Source organism: Camelina sativa, chromosome 10 (assembly GCF_030686135.1).
Source record: "Camelina sativa cultivar CO46 ecotype springtype chromosome 10, ASM3068613v1".
In the NCBI taxonomy this organism is placed as follows: Eukaryota; Viridiplantae; Streptophyta; class Magnoliopsida; order Brassicales; family Brassicaceae; genus Camelina; species Camelina sativa.
Genome location: NC_141889.1, coordinates 21729876 through 21745676, shown reverse-complemented (window position 1 = coordinate 21745676; position 15801 = coordinate 21729876). Strand labels below are relative to the sequence as shown.

Sequence of the window (15801 nt, the reverse complement as noted above, 5' to 3'; positions counted from 1 at the left end):
GCGCAAAAATGGCAAGAAACCATAATCGGGAATACACTTTTCTTATGAAACTGTTCCCTCTATTCTGCTAAGCGAAATATCAATACTCCTCACAATCAGAAGGCCACAGACGGGAGAACGTCAAACCAAAGTAAAAATCAAAGAAATAGGACTTTAGTTATACACTTCACAGTTATAGATTACAACTTCCAGGCAAACTACATTCTGAACACCGAGATCCTCATTAGAAATCTACAAACATCGAAAAGAACACCAACCAAAGAAGAGGAAAAGAAGCCTGCGTTATTTGCTTAGAAACATTTAGAGGAAAAGAGGAAGTCAACACACTGAAATGTAACCATATTTACCACCATCACTGTATTATCACTTGGCTATATGTGACAAGAAATTGTCCTATATGTAAGGCAACAGACCTATAAGAGAAATTCTAAATAAACACAATATGGGCAATTGTGACGCCATTTTCTTATTCGCTTTCTGCAAAAAACCTTCTGTCTCATTTGCCATTGTCTTAATAACAACACCCGTTTAAAATCACGTCAAATGATAAAACGGGTTACAAGAAAATCAAACCGGGGACAAAAACTAAACAATAATATTCAACATCAGACCTCCAAAAATATGATTGTTCATGCGTCAAATCTCACATACTTTAAATAACATTGGCTTAAAATGACCTCAAAACAGTAACAATGTTAACTAACCTTTTAAAAAAATTCTAACAAATGACCAATTTATATTTTAAATACAGTAGAGTATAATAACTACAAATTAAAAACCCCAAAATTCAATAACATAAATATTAAGGGAAATAAAAAAGTGATAAAGACTCCTACATAAAGAACCAACTAACTTTAATAAAAAAAACCCAGAATTTACATTACTCCACTAACGTAACCTAACGGAATGAATAAGAAGGCACAACTTTGGGAAATAAATGATTTTAAATAAATAAGAGGAAACAGACATCGAAAATTAAACGGACACACCAACGGAGAACCAACAGACACAAAATATTAAGTAAAACTTAAACACATATCTACTAATCTTCATAACAATCCGAATATATAATCAGGCAGAAACCTAAGTTATCATACACATACATTAGAAATAGTTTTGTAGGGGCGGTAAAATATATATTAAAAATGGATTTCAAGAGTACGACCACATGTTTGACATTATATTTTAGGAAACAAACTTCTAATTGTTCTTTCAGTTTGAATCGATTTCAAAATTTAAGGCCCACCAATTTAAGAAGAAACACCACTCTCCCAATTTACAATCACCATTATGCCATAAATTAATGATTAAGCAGTAAACGGTAAAACTCATAAAAACGTGAATATCAAGAGGATCAACGATAAGAAGAAAAAGGGAGGCCCACAGTAAAGAACACATCACAGAAAAACGTAACTCCAACTAACGAGCAGCCTATAAATAACTCTACCCAAAGTATAAACTAAAAGTCACACAACTCTCAAAAAAATGTTTCGAAACACATCCTACTCCTTTGAAAAACTACCATACGATATGTTTGGAGATATTATCTCTCGAGTTGCACAGAGGTCACGGACAAGCGTTAGGCATGTCATGCAAACATCACCACATCTAGCCAAAGCACCACAAAATCACCGTGTTTACATGAATATCAATCTAATTATCTAAGGCCACTAGCAATCAATCCCCTAGCAGCACTCACGAAATACTAAAATCTCATGGAAAAAATCATTGCAAGTGGAAATGTGAAGGCACACTACATCAAAGGGATCGAGAAGTATTTCCACAAAAACAACACAGAAGAAGGGTTGGCCCACTTGAAAAAGGCAGCAAAAGATACTTATGAGAACGGTATTTACCTTTACGAAATTATACAGTTGTGCAAAAGTGACACAACAGAAGAAAAAATTTGGCTCGACAAACTAGGCTGGAAAGACACAAAACAAAGGGTGATCAATGCTGGAAAGATATCAATGCTAGAGTTCTACTACTATACATTGGCAGAAGTCCAACCAACTATCATCTACACCCTCAATGATATGGGGAATAGATGTGCACACTACTACTACTTTAAACAAATGATCAAGTTTGTCTTTTTTTTTGTTAGCTTACGACAAAACAATAATGCTCACCAATGTCATCCACATCTAGATATTTCCAAAGTTCATAATAAAGTCATTGCTTTCCTGCTTCATAAACATAACCTACGCCTACATATTTATATAAACAAGAAAAAAAGATACACTAACTCAAAGAATACCAAGAATACAAACGATTGGGAGAAAATAATAAATAAGACCACCAGTTACCATGAAAACAAATCACAACATACAAGATCAACATATTTTGAAGCAAGGTCCAACAAACCATCTCTAAAACAGGTCTAAAAGTCTTTCGACCAACAGGAGATATACGTATGGAAAGAGGTCTTCAGATTTAGCAACACTTATATCATTAAAAATGCCTGCTTCGTAAAACAAGCCTCCTTAACAACAAATAATAAAACAACTCAAACCAAAAACTTAGAAACACGTACAGAGGATCAAGGAAACACAGCTAACAATTAAATTAACATTAGTCGACAAAAATTGACGAAACCATCACCAAGCCAGGAAAAAAACTAAGACCTACTGATCAAAGGTCAATTAAAACCCAAGGTGCACTCAACCACGATCTAGTGGTGTCGTCGTAGCACTTCAGGGTCGAATGCACAGAGACCAAACTATGCACTATAATATTGTGAAGATCTAGTCTAGCTAAGGCAAAAGGAAAATTTTGTGACAAGTAATTATCAAAACAGGAAAAATAAAATAGTGTTTAAATTCAAAGAAAAGTATTGGGTGTTGGGAGTCTATTAGGAGTTATGATCACTAATTCAGATGATAGGTTGGGAAAGCATTAGATACCATTCTTGAACTCAAATCTCGAATGTAAAACTAACCTATTGTCGCATCGTTAGTTATCTATGCAAGGAATTGATTAAATTCTAAACCGTCGTTTGAATCTAGCAATCCTAGCAAGCAATAAGTTCAAGTTTGATTTTTGTTCACGATGTGCCTTAACTTCAGCTTTCGTTGGCTAAGGATCACCTTGCTCACCTATGTTCTTTTCAAGCAATTCAACAACACTTTTGATGCCTAGATAAATTAAACCCACAATCATAAACTAGGTAGCTAATCTAGTTTAAGCATTAAGCACAACTATAGATGAAGAACACAAAAGATCAATCCCAAATCTAACAGCCTAAGTTTAGTGAATCATAAAACCCCTTTTTGAAATCCGAAACCCAGCAGTAAAACTACTCAGACATGGAAATCAAAGAACAGCAATTCAAAGATGAAGAAAACATGTTTGAATTGCAAAGAGAAATAAAAGGGTTCAGAATTCTTCTCCAAAGGGTTAGAAAGGACAAGAGATCTTCTCCCAAAGCTTACAAGTACTCAAAAGCTGCGTAGAATAAAAGTTGTCTTTTTAAAGGTCGAGCCTCGTGCTTAAATAGTAAAAATAAAACCCTAAAAGTCGGTTTGAAACATAAAAGGAAAAGTTGCTTCGGGGACGGGACTGATCGATCTCGAGCGAGGATCAGTCAATCCGGAATGTTTTTCTGCTCTCACTCCATCTGCTTGCTAGCCCAATCAGTCTTCAACCAATTTATCTCCAGATGCGTGTTTTCATCCCCAAAGCTCTCAGATTCCTTCCAAAGTCACCTAGAACCTGTAAAGACTCACACAAAACTAAAAAGACTCTAAACGCGCACTTGGACTTAACAAATTAAAAAACTCAAAACAAATACAAAAACTATTATTAAAATCCTATAAAATGCAGACACATCACCTACAGACACCATTAGTTGAATGAAAAAGATGCTAATATTCAACTTCCAGATTATCTTCACATTAGACCTAAATTGATTGACTAACTGAACTTGGCAACACAATAATACACCTCACAATATTTTGGGAAAAACCGCGATAGAGGCAAACATTTAATTTAACAACACACAATTCACATCCAATCGAAACCCACACTCTAGGGACCAAACAAATCAAAATTAAAACAGAAATCAAAAATACAATGGACAAATAAATTCTGAAGAGAAACCAATTAAAAAAAAACGTCAGATTTGAACACCAACGAACATTTAATTGGAACAAAACCAGCAAGGAAGAGCCAATTACCCGGTACGGATGCAAAATGCAGAGAGATAAATTATGCATCACTGAAAGGATGAATGAAGAAGGATTAGCGGGATGGAGGAAATACTTTCAAAACTCTTAGGGGGGTGTATTGAACTTGACATTTTAAGTGATTTGTATAAAATTTAGAAATCCTATGTTATTCAATCATGGATTTAAAAATATTAAAATTTATTGTTATTGAACTGATGATTTAAATATCTACTTTAATAAATTTTAGGGATTCTGGAGGATTTGAGAGGATTTGTTTAGTTAAAAATACAGAAATTCAAATCTCATGGTTTTAGGTGGGATTTGAAAGAATTTTAACATGAATCATATCAACTTCCCTAAAATCTATCAAAATTGTAAATTTTATAAATCCCACAAAATCCTCCAAAATCATAGTTTCAATACACCCCCTTTTTGTCCTGTAGATCGGACAAATGACTTCTCTGCTATCCGTTCACGCGACATCATTTTAAGAAAGGAAATAAAGCCATTCCAACATCAAGGCCAAACCAATTACAACCTATTGGCCCAACAGAATTCTAAGTCTTAAAGAAAATTAGGCCCAATGTCAGACAGACCAAAAAGCAATAAAAAATTAAAAAAAAATTGTAAGTAATTGAGATGCCAAAACATTTCTCATCAAAAACAACAAACTCATTACTCCTAACACAAAAGCGTTTTCAAAAAAGGTACAACCAAAAGTTAATAAGATTTAAAAATGATAATAAAAACATTACCTACAACCACATCTAATAAAACCAAAAAACAATGCAACGACAAAATGAGAAAAAATATTAATAAACCAGAACTAACAACTAAAGCAAGAAAACACAATAACTATACAAAACTTAACTTCTAATTCTATATTTTATGAATATAAAAAAATAACATCATGATTTAAATAAATTTTACATTTCTAAAAAACAACAAAAGAACAAAAGACAAGATACAAACAACAGAACCAGACGGAAAGAAGGGAAATAACAAACCAAATAACAAACTAACAAAACAACCAAAATAAAAAAAAAAACTCATCAAACTTCAGCGCGTAACGCGGGTCAACTGCTAGTGTATATATATATATACATATGAAAGAATGTTAAAGAGAAATTAACACAAATATCTAATTTACATTAATTTTCATCAGTGGTTTCTTTTTAGAATCCTTCTAATGGGTCTTCTAATAACAAAGCCTCTTTGCTTCTTATTTTACCAGATATACCTGAGCCCTTACCCTTCTTATGTTAATGGAGTTCGAGACATAGGTGGCTTTAGTAGGTCTGATCAACAAAAATGAGGTGAAATTTAAATCATACTAAATTTTAACTTATGATACACCGTGGAGCTATATTTGTACCAAAATTATTAGATTTAAAATTGTAATTATTAGTTAATTTTATTTGTTTTATCTGATGTTTAAAATTGTATTTATATATTTGTATTTGATTGTTAATTTTAGGATTTAACTTGTGATATACTGCACGACAGTTTCTTTATATGTAATTATAATTTAATAATTTTGAATATGTATAATATTTTAATATTGATGGTGTTAACAAAATAATCAAATGATGATTTACTCTTGTTGTAGCACCAAATTAATAATATTTTAAATTAATATTAATATTGACCCAAACCGTCCCGCCATAACCTCGCCCCTTTAGTATATTAGTCCTATTTCCAATAGTTCTGAACCATTGCCTAAAAAAATTTACCCGATGTAGATTGTTATACATATACTTTTTAAAAAATCGATTGAGTAATATATGTCTGTTAAAAATAAAATTCAAATTGCAACATATGCGAAAAAACTTGGTATTTTATTATACATATGTTTTATATAATAAAATAATTTTAAAAACAAATAAAATCATAAAAGGAAAGTGGAAAACGGTAATTGGGACTTATTACACAGTGATTTTATGAAATTTTGTTAACTATGATAAATATTCTTTTTTAATTTTGCCAATAAACAAAAATTTTCAATGGCATAGGTTTTTAAATAGTTTAGAAATCCGAGATCTTTTTACAAACTGTGCTTGTAAAATGTATATATAGATATTTCATGCGATATGAAAAATGTTGATTTTAATATGCAGTTCATTCGTACATGAATTTTGTCAAAAGAAAATATATAGAGTATTTTACAGTTTCGTTTCTAACTAAAAAGATTCAAATGTTTTGAATATTCTTAAACATTTTCTGTTTGATTATTCATATACGTTTTAGGTATTTTGGATTTTTTGGATTTGTTTCAAATATTTTTGGGTTTTATAGTATTTTAAAAATGTTTTTGGATATTTCAAATATTTATTTAATAACCTTTTTTGAATTTTTAAATTTAATTATCTATTCGATTAATACATCAATTTGAATTCAGTTTCGATTCTTTTCGATTTGATATATTCAAATTGCTTATTTTGCTCAGGACTAATATGCACGCTATAGCTTTGTTACTGTGAGTAGAAAGTAAATAAGGAGCTAAAGAAATAAGTCTAACGACATTTTGACTTCATATGATGTCAGTTGGCCAACTCTATCTCACTCTTTTAATTCCTAGACAACCAAATCATAACTTGCAAGTAGAGCTGTCAAACGGGCTTAGAGCCTGCAGGCATGGCCTGATTAGTACCAATGCGGGGCGGGTTTGGACAAGCAAAATTTTGTCCACAAAAATGCGGGCATAGCGGGCTTGGTCCATGTGGAACACGGGTTTAGCGGTTTTGTCTATGACGGGTTTGCGGGTTTGTCTGGAAAAATAAAATATTATATATATATATATATATATATATATATATATATTTAAACCTTCTGTCTTTTATAGAGGTTTGTAAATCTTTGATACAAGTAAAAGTTTAACCTAAAAGGCTAAAAACTAAAACCCTCGTGACGAGAGAGTCTCGACTTCAGAGAGACAAAGAGTCGGAGTATTCCTAGTTTCACAAATCACAACTCAGATTCTCATATCATTCATCATCCTTCACAGTTCATATTATTTATCAATGGTAAGTTACTTCTTACTACTTACTAAGATAGTGTATAGATGATTTAACATTTAGCCTTGTTAAAACTTAAAAGTAATAGTTTGTGTTTTGTTTTAGGAGTCACGTTATTCCTGCAATCCTAGATCGTTAGATTTGGAATCTCAGAGAATTGTTGATTCTGCTAATGCTGAAAACGAACGAGTAATATTTAATGGATTTCAAGCATGTAAACGTCATAAAAGGCAATCAATTGAGATCAACAATGATGATGTTAACAAAGAAAAGTCACCATTACAGAGGAGGAGAAAACAATCTAATGGAGCTAAAATATCTAAGCCTAGTAAAATTTCATCCATTGAGATCAATGATGATGACGATGATGATGATGGTGACAAAGGAAAGTCACCACAACATAGGAAGAGAAGGCAGAGTGATGGAGCTGGAACATCAAAACCTAGTAAAAGGTCTTCAATTGAGATCGATGATGATGATGATGATGATGATGATGACGACGAAAACGATGATGATGATGATGATGATGGTGACAAAGGAAATTCACCACCAAAGAAAAAGAGAAGGCAATATTCAGAAGTGTGGGCTGACTTTACAGTGATTACTAACAAGGATGGCAAGGGAAAAACTGTGGAAAGAGCATTGTGCAAGCATTGTAAGTCGGATTTTGCTTATAATCCACACAAAAATAGTACAAATTCATACAAACGTCATTTGAGGGTGTGTAAGCTTAAGGCTAGAAATGAAGATATTAGTCAAATGATGCTTAATTCAGAAGCAAGGTTGAAAGCTAAGAAGATAGATTATATGGTTTTTCGTGAAATGATAGCTAAATATAAAATTCAGCATGATCTCCCATTTGCTTATGTTGAGTATGAGAGAGTAAGATCAATTTGGAAGTATTTAAATGAGGATGTGAAATTTATCAGTCGGAACACAGCGGCAGCCGATGTTTACAAGTTTTATGAGAATGAAGCAGAGAATTTAAAGCGAGAATTAGCTAATCTTCCTGGAAGGATCAGTCTCACTTCTGATTTATGGTCTACAATCACTCAGGAGGGATACATGTGTTTAACAGCACATTACATTGACAAGAATTGGAAACTGAACAACAAAATTCTAGCATTTTGTGTTGTACCGCCCCCACATACAAGTACACACTTAGCTATGGAGATTCTTGAGAAACTGAAGGAATGGGAGATTGAAAAAAAAAGTGTTCTCACTTACTTGAGACAATGATACAATGCAAGAGATGGTGAAAAATCAGCTTATGTTGCGAAATGATTTGTGTGTGGAGGAGAGTATTTTCATGTGAGATGTGCAGCACATGTTCTTAATCTCATTGTTCAAGATGGTCTGGCAGTGATTGGTAATTCGTTGGACAAAATCAGGGAGAGTATCAAGTATGTTCAAAGATCTGAAAGCCGGGAGATACTATTCGCAAAATGTGTGGAATCTCTTGGTATAAAGCATAAAGCTGGTTTGCTGTTGGATGTGAAAACAAGATGGAACTCAACATACAAGATGCTTGATAGGGCTCTCAAGTATAGATCTGCATTTGCTAATCTCAAAGTTATTGATGGGTTAAACTATAAGTTTTTTCCTACAGAAGATGAATGGAAACGACTCAATAGTCTGTGTGATTTGTTGGAGCCGTTTGATCAGGTTACTACTCTTATTTCAGGTTCCACATATCCAACTTCTAACTTGTACTTCATGCAAGTCTGGAAGATCAATAACTGGTTGACAGTGAATGAGTTTAGCGGATGAAGTTATTAGAATCATGATCGTACCCATGAAGGAGAAGTTTGATAAGTATTGGGAAGAAGTAAGTGATATATTTGCAATGACTACAGTGCTTGATCCAAGGTTGAAGCTAACAATTTCAAACTATTGTTTTAGTAGACTTGATAAAAGTACTTGTCAACAGAAAATTGAACACTTGAAAAGTAAACTAACTACTTTGTTTGAATCATATGAGAACAAGTCAGTTTTTGCATCACATTCTACGGAGACACGTGAAACAGATTACCAGAGAGATGACAATGAAGGAAAAAGAGGAAACTTTAGCAATTACGATGTAAGCACTCATAAATTCTCTGTTTGACTAGTTTCAAGTTCTGTTTTTTTTTATATGCAGATTTTGGTATATTAAACCTGCAGTTATTGGGTTTTTAAGTTTCAAGTTCTGGGTTTTTTAAGAACAGCAGGTGTTGGTATATTAAACCTGCAGTTATTGGGTTTTTAAGTTTCAAGTTCTGGGTTTTTTAATAACAGCAGGTGTTGGTATATTAATCTGCAGGTTATTGGTTTTTAAGTCTCAAGTTCTGGGGTTTTTTAAGAACAGCAGGTGTTGGTATATAACACTGCAGGTTATTGGTTTTAAAGTCTCAATTTCTGGGTTTTTTAAGAACTGCAGGTGTTGGTGTTTTAAACTGCAGGTTTTGAAGTTTCAGGTTGTTTAAAAAACTGTAGGTTTTGGTTGCTTAAAAAACTGCAGGTTTTGGTTTTTTAAAACTGCAAGTTCTTGTTTTTAAAAAATTGCAGGTTCTGGTTTTTCAAAAACAGCAGGTATTCAGGTTTGGTTGTTAACTTGTTATGTTTGAGTTTCTGGTTTTTCAATTTGCAGGTTCTGTTTTTTAAAAACTGCAGGTTTTCAGGTTCTGGTCGTTATGTTATAGATTCTGGTTTTAAAAAAATTGCAGGTTCGATATTAAAGTTTCAGTTTTATAATTCTTACTGTTTCTTATGCAGGATTTCTTAGCCTTTCGAAAAGAGACTGTTGTTGCTAGTGGAAAGACTTCCTTACAAATGTATCTTGATGAACCGGCAATAGACATGAAGAATTTGAAAGTTTAGACATTCTAAAGCATTGGAAAGATAACTCTCAGCGCTATGGAGAATTGGCTTCCATGGCTTGTGATCTTCTTAGTATTCCTGTCAGAACAGTAGCCTCTGAATCTTCCTTTAGCATTGGAACTCGAGTTTTGAGCAAGTATAGAAGTTGTCTCCTTCCAAAAAAATGTTCAAGCAGTAATATGCATCACAATTGGTTAAAATGTTTTGAAGCATATGAAAATGGTAAGCAAATGTGTTTCATAAGTAAACAATTTCACAATCTAGACAATGTATTAACTTGTTTATTTTTTTGAAATCTGTAGAGGAGGAGAAAGAATTAATTGGTGAAGATGAGGCACTACCTTCTTTCCAATCGATTGTTGATGATGAAGAAACGGCTTGAGTTTTAGTTTTGTTTCAGACTTTTAAGTGTTTGAGTTTAAAGTTCAGCTTTTGGTTCCATTGTTTCAGATTTTGAATGTTTCAGATTTTAAATGGTTGAGTTTAAAGTTCAGTTTTTGGTTCCATTGTTTCAGATTTTGAATGTTTGAGTTTTAAGTTCAGCTTTAGTTCAGCGTTTTTCAGTTTTGTTTGAGTTTCAATGTTTCAAATTCATGGTCAATGTATGATGGTTAATCTGTTTTAACAAGTTACATATCTCAAATGATAGTACACATTCAAACTATACAATGCCCGCGGGCTGATCCGCTTAAACGCTGATATTTGCGGGGCATGTTCGGACATTGGTTTATCTGTTCGAGGTCTTTGAAATGACCTGACCCATTTTTTTTTAAAATAATAAAATAAATAATAATAATAATAACTACAACCAGTGGTCCCATCCCACTAGCCACCTAACCACAATCACAACCAACAGCGCAATAACCAATACCAATAAAAATCCAATAAATAACAACCATTAATCAAATATAACAATAATCCAATAACCAATCATCAGAAAACATGAAACCCGCAACCTAGAAATGTTCTAATGACCCAACTCTAGCAACCTAGCAATACCAGACAACATCCAATCAAGTCCCTAGAACATCCTCCTCTTCATTGCCTTGATTCCACGATCACACTTTGCCTTTACCTGCATCACAAACACAAATTGCAATGCATGAGTATTATATAAACACTCAGTAAGGCAATCTTCCCATATATTGGGCTATACACACAAGCAATAGAGATACTCTAACCATCAAACAACAATCAACACACAAACCAGACTCTGCATCGACCGACACAAAGCTTGCATCGACCGAAACCAACAGGGGACAGCATCGACCGACACGTGGTATGCATCGGTCGACACAAGGTTCACTTGCATCAACCGATGCTTCGACTTGCATCGACCAACGCATGCTCCACATCACGCGGAAACCCTAATCGCATCGACCGACGCCTCCACATGGCATCGACCGATTTACATGCCGAGCATCGTTTTCCCCGAAGCTTCTCGCTGGATCTTCGTTCCTGCAACCACAAGAATCGATCCCAAGCCACAAAAAAGCTTCCTAACTCCTCAAATAACATCCGAACAAGCCTAACAAATAATAAACAAACAGATCAGAGGAATCTCCAGCTTAGATAAGGCATGTCATGCACTTACCTTTGCCAGAGAAGAAATTTGACCCAAACACAGGAAGAAAACGCTCCTAGGAAGCTCCTACAATGATCCCAGCTACATATCTCTACAGAAACAGCTTCCAACTTTAAGAAATCACCTAGAACACTCAAGAATACCAAGAACTCTTCTCTCTCTCTTTCGTTTCTCTCAAAAACGGCCAAAGTCGACTAATGAGACAAAAGAAACGATTTAAGGGTTTTCCTTTTCCATTTGCCCAAAACGCAGCGTTTAACTTAAGTCAAAACGCAGAAACTGAAGCTGCATCGACCGATGCTCCTCCAGCATCGACCGATGCACATCTCCTAACCGAGACTTTGGTTCGCGGATGTTACAGTCTTAGCGGACGACCCGCTGCCGTCTAAAGGAAGATACGATCCATTGCGGGTCTGTCCAGGCGGACGCGGGCATGCCTGTCTGACAGCTCTACTTGCAAGAATCCTGAATCTATAAATAATAATAGGAAAATTGGAAATAAAGGATAAATAAATTCATTATTGTCCATCTATGCATTCTATGAACAAGATTGGTGATATATGCATTCATATTATTAAAATCCCATTATAATCTTAGTTTTTTTAAATCTTACAAAACGTTAAAAATCTTTCCTAAATCAATTTAATTTTCTATTTTTCATATTTTTTTTGGAACAAAAATATAAGGCAATACAATATTCTTTTACTTATAATACTTGTAGCAAGGTGAGTAATCTAGCACATTTTTCTTCATCAACAATAAACTTCCACTTCTTATCAAAGGATCTCCATTCACCACATGTTACATAGATTTGTAACATATTTAAATACGAAAAAAATAAAGGAAGAAGAAAGAACAAAGAAGAAGAAATAAAGTCCATATATTGATTAGGTATAAAAAATCTAAAATATTTAGAACACAACTTATAATATTTGTAGACGTAATCAAATGCATATATTCGGTTTCCTTATTTTTAGATTTTATTTCCATTTTATTAAAGAAACTCTAAATTATGTGGAACGTATTTTCTAATATTTATAGACAAGCTCCAAAAATTTAAGAATACGCATTCTAACAATCTTAGAATATTAATAAAGGTTAGAAAATGTATTCAAAATTATGTAGAACAAAGAGGAAACAGTAGAATATGTATTCTAGTTTTTGTAGAAATCACTATTCTAAATATTTTAGAACATAAATGTCTTCTACATTTTATAGAACATGTAGATTGTATAGAATACATAATCTAAATTTCGTAGAACATGTATGTACAGTGTATAGAATACATATTCTAAAATTAGAATATGTGTTCTAAACTTTGTAGATCAAATTTTATCCATTGAAAACGTTAACAAAAACAACATATTTTTGAACTTTTATGTATCTTCATGCTTCCAAAATCATTTTTCTACAGATTGTTCTTTTTTTTTTTCTGAAAAAATTGTTTATATTCAAGATAAAGGGTAATTTAGGAATAAATTATATATGTTCATAGAATGCATAGATGGACAATAATTGATTTATTTATCCTTTATTTCCAATTTTCCCAATAATTTAAGTATTCAAAGTAGTCTCTTCATACTCACTCTTTCATTAACAAAAATGCTCTTTCATATAATTTTTTTCTTTCACTTTTAGTATAGTAGACATGTACGACGGTGTGAGATAGCTACTAATACAAGCTGTCGCATATTAGAGTGGAAAATAAACCTACACTCTAATTAACTCTAGACCTACTCTCTCAAATTAAGAGATCACTGTAGTATTTAGGGGTCGAGTTCTACGGAGAGTCAAAATCACACAATAGATTAAATAATCTTTTAATTATGCTAAGCAAAATAATTTGTATTAAAATAAAAAGCAAGAAAATCAAATAAAAGTTTTTTAATTCAAGGGATTAAAACTAGGCCTAGGGAAAATTCTCAGGAAATTATGGAATATCAAACCAATCAATAAATCAGGATTCAATCAATTAAAATGAGATCTAAAACTCTAAACTCTACTGTAAAATAAATCGGTTCTCACTGCAAATATTCTAAGTATAAAACCTGAAAATCCAAATCTTTTTGCAAAATTCAAGTTAAAACCAGCTTTGAAAACGAGTTTAGTTTGTTCACAAAATTACTAAATCAAATCTCATTGTAAAAAAGTAATTTTGCTCATCAAAGGTTTTATCAGAAAAATCAATTTATTCTCATATCAATTTACTTTCCTATAGTATTATTTCTAGGTGGTCAATCAAGAATTCATATGAAAACAACCAAAGATGAAGATCACATTAGAATAAGTATCCCAAGAAATCAACAGATTTAATAAACCATAAAAATCCTATGAGAGGGCAGGGGGTCCTAATCAACTTATGAGGTGATTAGGGTTCTCCTGAGAGGACGGGAGTTCCCTAGATACATATACCTCGAAGGAATGCGTTCCTAAGGGTGGCAGAGGAGATTGGGGTTCTCCTGGTACCAAAATATCGACGATGACGACCCAAGGGTGAGATAGTATGGCTCGAATACAGGTTGTCTGAGAGTGTTACCGGTATGAATTGAAGGTTGCAACCTAAGATTAGATGATTTGGGAGCAAAAGTGTCAATAACCGGATGCAGATCTCAGAGATTGATGGCGTTCAATCTCAGATTTTGACTGGGAGGATCAAAATTGTACTGGACGGGGGGAGAGTTGGGTTGACCAGTGGGGTCGGGTGGTGGTGCATACTATTGTAATGGTGGTTGGAGGCTACTGGCAGATAGGCTGTGATGGTTTCAGATTCGAAGACGAATCTATTGTTAGAGGGAAAGAATTATAACGCCCGTATCCAGAGAAATGTGAAATATTGGATTTATATCGGGAATTAAAGTGGATTTGGTTTTAATCACTGTATTAACCTGATCGATTAATTGATTAATACAAGAAATATTTTAGTTAATTATTGATTTAGCTAATTTTTGGTTTCATTAAACTAAACTAAACCTCAAAATCCTAATTCTCTTAAGCCATGATGCCTCTTATCTCTTTTTGTGTAGCTCTTTGTCATTGCTACTCAGAGAGAAAGAGGGAGATAGAGTTGACTTCGTCTTGGGGTGTGAAGGAGAGGAAGAAGGGGAGAAAGCGTGACTTTGGTGTGTTAGGCAAGGAAGATAGAATTGCTAGGGTTTGGGGAAAGAAGTTTCGGTATAGCAAATCGTACCCAAATGTAATGAAATTTGGTGGAGTAATACATAAGCCTTGTATCTAGATTCTCCTTTTTACAGGTTTGGATTTGAGCTGATAATCGAGGAGATATCTGTAGTTTTGTCAGGTGTTTTGTCTTAGAGGTGAACTGAGACCAGCTGAGATTGTAAGTTCGATCATGGTCTCGTCTATTATCTGATCGGCATGAGATTTTGGCGAAGCTTCGTGATGTCTAGGGGTAGCTTTTCACCGTAGAAATTGGATAGTTAATGGTTTGGTTTAAGACTGAAGATTTCTGTTCTTTATGTCAGTTTTGTTTCAAGGTCGTTTTGGTTGTGTGACTTGTTGTAGGATGTTTCTAGGCTGTTTCAGATGCAAGGAGAGTCTCTCCTGGTTGTTTTTTGTTGTTTGAATCACCTTGATAAGGTGAGAACGTGACCATGAGATTATCTGTGCGATTGGATCATATCACTTGTTTTGTGTGATGATGTATAGGTGTGGTGAATGTGTTATTGGGTGTTCTGTTTAATTGCTGGTTTCTTATGTTTTATTTGCGGTTGTATTCTTGAATTGCTTGTTTGTATAGTTCGTAGATGGAAGGATCGCCTCATTGGGTGTTTTTGGTAATACTCATGCATCTCATTGTCTTTGTAGTGCAGGTAATGTGTACTGTAGAATCATGGCGATGAGGAAGAGGATGATCTACGGTTTTGGTTTTGTGATGTTAGTTTTTAATGTTGTGTTGTTGGAAGCTTAGATAGATTGTTGATCTTTTGTTTGACACATCATTGTTCTTAAACAAGTCTCGAAGGCAATTAGTTTGTTGTCTAATCGAAGCAACGATATAAAAAGATTTCTAGATATTACCACGTGTTTTTGTCGTCTTTTCTTTGAATTTTGTTTCGTTCTCAATTTCATAATGCATATTACGCAATCTTTGACTATAGTTTTTTATACATAATAACTAAGGTTTTTAGGATTAACAAATTTCTTACTTTGTTATTAT

General features: G+C 33.5%; 1 pseudogene; it reads left to right on the top strand.

Moving 5' to 3' along the window:
* The first annotated feature begins 1715 nt into the window (after positions 1-1715).
* LOC104789593 (zinc finger BED domain-containing protein RICESLEEPER 2-like) lies at positions 1716-10421 on the top strand (annotated as a pseudogene).
* The last annotated feature ends 5380 nt before the right edge of the window (positions 10422-15801 follow it).